The sequence below is a fragment of the Gorilla gorilla genome, chromosome 4 (genome assembly GCF_029281585.2).
Source record: "Gorilla gorilla gorilla isolate KB3781 chromosome 4, NHGRI_mGorGor1-v2.1_pri, whole genome shotgun sequence".
In the NCBI taxonomy this organism is placed as follows: Eukaryota; Metazoa; Chordata; class Mammalia; order Primates; family Hominidae; genus Gorilla; species Gorilla gorilla.
Window position 1 is genome coordinate 122,869,597 of NC_073228.2, and position 6,352 is coordinate 122,875,948.

A 6,352-nucleotide genomic window follows, 5' to 3' on the forward strand; every position below is an offset into this window, starting at 1 on the left:
CACATGCAAATCAAGGTATTTCATCATGAAATTATTTTGCATGTTTTTAAAACATAAAACATACTTTTGCCTATTTTGGAGGTATACTTCCTTTTCTATTATGAATCTGATTTTTTTGCATGACTTTATTTTTCAGAGGAGGACACAATTTTTTTTGTGAAGTGTGACAGATTCCTCCAGTTAAAAAATAAATAAATAAATAAAAGCTTAAAATCTACACATAGTGGCAGAGTAGGGCGAGGCAGCTCACCTGAGCATGGCTGGGCCCAGTCCTGGGCTGGGGCCGGGGCTGGGAATGGGGCGCAGTGAGGCTGTGAGCCGGCCCTGAGCCAGCCCTGCGTCGGGGGAGCGGGGCTCAGGGGGCGCCAGAGCTGGAGGCGGAAGCGTGAAGTCAGGACTGAGTGGGCGAAGAGAACCTGGGCTGAGCAGACATGACCACTTATCACCAAGAAGGGCAGATGCAGCTGCCCCTAGCTGATGCCATTCGTTCATGTCTCATCGATACTTTCTCATCTAGCATTTGCAAGGCTTGAGCCAAGCTGTGCCGTGGCACACTATCGGGGAGTTACTTCATCCTTCCCACCAGAAGAAACTTATGTTGGGAGATCAACACCAGCTAGTGTGCTTCTCCATAAAGCCTCAACGTATAGGACAGATTTCACATGCCCAGAGGCTGTTGAGCAGGCTTCATGTGCGCTGCACTCAGAGGCCACCTCTTTCTTTGTGGGCCGGATGGGTCCTTGAGTGTCCTCTCTTCACATACTTCGTCATCTTCCTCATCTTTTTGAATATGATCGTATTGATGGTTGAAATAGAATTGCTGGAATCCACAAATACCTAACTGTGGCTATTGAAGCTGAGCTTGGAGGTGGCAACTTGGTTTATCTTGTTTATTTTCATCCTGGAGATCCTTCTTATGTGGCTATCCTAGCTTTTCCTTTTTCCGGAAGAGTGTCTAGAATGTCTTTGACTTTGTTGTTACCATGTTGTGCAGGCACTGATGAACTTGGAAGACAAAGCAATGGATGGCTTCAATATCCTTGGGCCCAGCAAAAGATAATGAAGGGAAGTGTTGGAAATAGAGAATTCAAAACATAAATGTCTGTTCAGATAGAAAAAAAATCCACACATGGTCCTCCTTTCTCACCTGTGCACAGTGAGCTTGTAGCTTCCTTGTAGTCTTTACCTCTCAAGGAAAAGTTTTTACTATCTTTTCCCAGATACACAATGGGGTTGAGGGAGCTAGGCTGTCTTGCTGGAGATAAGTGCAAGCCACATGTCACCAAAAGTCATTTTTCTTCTGTGGATCCATAAAAGCAAAATTTCCTTGGTGCAGCCTAACCATGCAGCCCCCCTTCTGTTCTCTACTGACAGTGGTTTCACCCATATGATGAACCGAATAGAAAATTCGGTTTTGCTATGAGCCATTTCCAGAGCGCCATTTTAATACTTGAGTGACTCTTCTTAGAGTTACCATCTGCCTTAAATCTCCTGTTTTTCACACTTTTTAATATATCGTTGTTTTGCAGATTTCTATATCTAATTCAGGATTTACTTGGAGCTTAATTATTAATGGCTCCGTAGCAAGGCATCCTCTTGCAACCAGAGAATTTTCTCTGGACCATTAGTCTGGACAATCTCACGATTACACTTACCAAACTTGGAGTAAAGTAGTTGGTAAAGAATAAAGGAGGTTATTAAAGTGGTTAATAAATATAATTGGATTGGTTTTTCGTGGGTTTTTCTTTTAACCGTTGGATAATGAACTACTAAATAATTACAGCTGTTTGTGGTGGCCCACACCTGTAATCCTACCACTTTGGGAGGCCAAGGCGGGTGGATCACTTGAGGTCAGGAGTTCGAGGCCAGCCTGGCCAACATGGTAAAACCCTGTCTTTACTATAAATACAAAAATTAGCCAGAAATCACTTGAACCTGGGAGGCGGAGATTGCAGTGAGCTGAGATTGTGCCACTGTGCTCCAGCCTGGGCAACAGAGCAAGACTACGTCTCAAAAAATGAAATAAACTAATAATGGAAAATATTAGATTGTGTGTTTGGATGTATAGCTATGTCTCCAAGATTAATACTCAGAGAATCAAATTGTATATTGTATCTGTGAACTTGTTTCTTTAGCCAGCTGTTTTTCTGTCTACTGCCAAGAAACAGGATTCTCTGTCTTGTGTGAATGCCCTTTTGTGTTTACTGCTTACTCTTGATTTTTTTATTTTTTTATTTTTTTTATTTTTTATTGATCATTCTTGGGTGTTTCTCGGAGAGGGGGATTTGGCAGGGTTACAGGACAATAGTGGAGGGAAGGTCAGCAGATAAACAAGTGAACAAAGTTCTCTGGTTTTCCTAGGCAGAGGACCCTGCGGCCTTCCGCAGTGTTTGTGTCCCTGGGTACTTGAGATTAGGGAGTGGTGATGGCTCTTAACGAGCATGCTGCCTTCAAGCATCTGTTTAACAAAGCACATCTTGCACCGCCCTTAATCCATTCAACCCTGAGTGGATACAGCACACGTTTCAGAGAGCACAGGGTTGGGGGTAGGGTCACAGATCAACAGGATCCCAAGGCAGAAGAATTTTTTCTTAGTACAGAGAAAAGTCTCCCATGTCTACCTCCCTCCACACAGACGCGGCAACCATCCGACCTCTCAATCCTTTCCCCACCTTTCCCCCCTTTCCACTCCACAAAACCGCCATTGTCATCATGGCCCGTTCTCAATGAGCTGCTGGGCACACCTCCCAGACGGGGCGGTGGCCGGGCAGAGGGGCTCCCCACCTCCCAGCAGGGGCGGCCGGGCAGAGGCGCCCCCCACCTCCCGGACGGGGCGGCTGGCCGGGCAGGGGGCTGACCCCCCCCACCTCCCTCCCGGACGGAGCGGCTGGCCGGGCAGAGGGGCTCCCCACCTCCCAGCAGGGGCGGCCGGGCAGAGGCGCCCCCCACCTCCCGGACGGGGCGGCTGGCCGGGCAGGGGGCTGACCCCCCCCCACCTCCCTCCCGGACGGGGCGGCTGGCCGGGCAGAGGGGCTCCTCACTTCCCAGTAGGGGCGGCCGGGCAGAGGCGCCCCTCACCTCCCGGATGGGGCGGCTGGCCAGGCGAGGGGCTGACCCCCCCACCTCCCTCCCGGACGGGGCGGCTGGCCGGCGGGGGGCTGACACCCCCACCTCCCTCCCCGACGGGGCGGCTGGCCGGGCGGGGGGCTGACCCCCCCCCCACCTCCCTCCCGGACGGAGCGGCTGGCCGGGTGGGGGGCTGACCCCCCACCTCCCTCCCGGACGGAGCGGCTGGCCGGGCAGAGGGGCTCCTCACTTCCCAGTAGGGGAGGCCGGGCAGAGGCGCCCCTCACCTCCCGGACGGGGCGGCTGGCCAGGCGGGGGGCTGACCCCCCCACCTCCCTCCCGGACGGGGCGGCTGGCCGGGCGGGGGGGCTCCTGACTTCCCAGTCGGGGCGGCCGGGCAGAGGCGCCCCTCACCTCCCGGACGGGGTGGCTGGCCGGGCGGGGGGCTGACCCCCCCACCTCCCTTCCCGACGGGGCGGCTGGCCGGGCGGGGGGCTGACCTCCCCACCTCCCTCCCGGACGGAGCGGCTGGGCGGGCAGAGGGGCTCCTCACTTCCCAGTAGGGGCGGCCGGGCAGAGGCGCCCCTCACCTCCCGGACAGGGCGGCTGGCGGGGCGGGGGGCTGACCCTCCCACCTCCCTCCCTGAGGAGGTGGCTGCCGGGCGGAGACGCTCCTCACTTCCCAGACGGGGTGGCTGCTGGGCGGAGGGGCTCCTCACTTCTCGGACGGGGCGGTTGCCAGGCAGAGGGTCTCCTCACTTCTCAGACGGGGCGGCCGGGCAGAGACGCTCCTCACATCCTGGACGGGGCGGCAGGGCAGAGGTGCTCCCCACATCTCAGACGATAGGCGGCCGGGCAGAGACGCTCCTCACTTCCCAGATGTGATGGTGGCCGGGAAGAGGCACTCCTCGCTTCCTAGATGGGATGGCGGCCGGGCAGAGACGCTCCTCACTTTCCAGACTGGGCAGCCAGGCAGAGGGGCTCCTCACATCCCAGACGATGGGCGGCCAGGCGGAGACGCTCCTCACTTCCCAGACGGGGCGGCGACCGGGCAGAGTCTGCAATCTCGGCACTTTGGGAGAACAAGGCAGGCGGCTGGGAGGTGGAGATTGTAGCAAGCCGAGATCACGCCGCTGCACTCCAGCCTGGGCACCATTGAGCACTGAGTGAACGAGACTCCGTCTGCAATCCCGGCACCTCGGGAGGCCGAGGCTGGCCGATCACTCGCGGTTAGGAGCTGGAGACCAGCCCGGCCAACACAGCGAAACCCCGTCTCCACCAAAAAAATATGAAAACCAGTCAGGCGTCGCGGCGCGCGCCTGCAATCGCAGGCACTTGGCAGGCTGAGGCAGGAGAATCAGGCAGGGAGGTTGCAGTGAGCTGAGATGGCAGCAGTACCTTCCAGCTTCGGCTCGGCATCACAGGGAGACCGTGGAAAGAGCGGGAGAGGGAGACCGTGGGGAGAGGGAGAGGGAGACCGTGGGGAGAGGGAGAGGGAGACCGTGGGGAGAGGGAGAGGGAGAGGGAGAGCGTGGGGAGAGGGAGAGGGAGAGGGAGAGGGAGAGGGCCTTACTCTTGATTTTTAAAAATGTGATTGTACCCTTGACTGTCCCAAAGTGTTGTTTCTATACCACTGAACATTTGTGAACAGAGTGTATTTGTAGTTTCAGATACAGTACCTATATGACATTGATCATATTTTAGCTATTTAAAACTTAAGTTGGAGGATTTTGGCAAAAGTAGTTATGTGGATGATTGCTCTAATAGACTGGTTGGCATGTGTGATGCTGGGGGCTCATTCTTTTAGCTGTCCCACAGGATGGATGTATAGGCAGTGTCACATTCATTACACTATGGATAAAGGGTCATCCCTTTTACACAGTGGTGAAAAATCTCAACAAGGTAGTTCCTAGGATGTTAAGTGAGCAGTTCTTCAGCAAAAATAATGTAGGAGAAAAAAATGGAATTATTGAATTTCCTTGTCTTCACAGTTTGTATTCTACATAGTACAGTAAGACAATATTAAATTCCATTTGCACCCTTCCTTACGGAAGAACTTTGTGGTTATCTACCTTCTGAGTGGAATGTTACTGAGGATATTTTTAAATATTGAAATAAACCCATGATTTTATTAATAACTTTTCATTTTAGACTAAGATCCCTTAAAATTAAAAAATGTTATAACAGTGAAAAAAAAAGTATGATATTGGGAAAATGGAATCTTTGGATAAAAAGCAAGTTAGAACTACACATGACATAAAAAAACAAAAACAAAAACAAAAAAATAGGTCACAGAGAAAAAGTTGAATTTAAAAATGATACCACCAGGCCAAGCATGGTGGCTCATGCCTGTAATTCTAGCACTTTGTGAGGCCAAGGCCAGGGGATCACTTGAGCTCAAGAGTTCGAGGCCAATCTGGGCAACAAAGTGAGACCCCCTCCATTCTATTTTTAAAATAAAAAAAAATAAAAATTTTTAAATGAAAAAAATGGGCTGGGCATGGTGGCTCACACCTGTAATCCCAGTACTTCAGGAGGCCGAGGCGGGCGGATCACGAGGTCTGGAGTTTGAGATCATCCTGGCCAACATGGTGAAGCCCCGTCTCTACTAAAAATACAAAAAATGAGCCGGGCATGGTAGCATGTACCTGTAGTCCAAGCTACTCAGGAGGCTGAGGCAGGAGAATTGCTTGACCCAGGGAGGCAGAGGTTGCAGTGAGCCCAGATAGCGCCACTGCACTCCAGCCTGGCGACAGAGCGAGACTCCGTCTCAAAAAGAAAAGAAAAAAAAAATGATAACATCTTTTGTAAATTCAGAGAAAATATACCTTAATATTTGGTTGATATCTCTACAGGAAAGGTCTTTATAACCATAAAGGCAATGCAACAAAAGCATAAATGAAAAATGTTTATTTGATTAATAAAAACCATAAAACATTTGTATGCCAAGACCAATGTAAACAAAATTTTAAAACACCTAATAAAATCTACTACTAAACCAGGCATTGTGGCTCATATTTGTAATCCCAGCACTTTGGGAGAGCGAAGTGGGATGATCACTTGAGCCCAGGAGTTCAAGACAAGCCTGGGCAACAGAGCAAGACCCCATCTCTATTTTTAGTAAATCTTTTTTAAAAGAAATTTTTTTAAATCCACTACTACACTCCCACCCACAAGGAGCAGATATATCTTTAACTTGGAAGTGGTTGCTGATATGGAAGAAGAAAAGATTTGGAGAAGTTATATCATAAGACCATTGAGCACAGACCTGATAATCAATGAATGT

At 51.0% G+C, this 6,352-nt stretch overlaps 1 pseudogene; it reads left to right on the forward strand.

The window, feature by feature from the left end:
- The first annotated feature begins 431 nt into the window (after window positions 1-431).
- LOC129533555 (cation channel sperm-associated protein 2-like) lies at window positions 432-1,001 on the forward strand (annotated as a pseudogene).
- The last annotated feature ends 5,351 nt before the right edge of the window (window positions 1,002-6,352 follow it).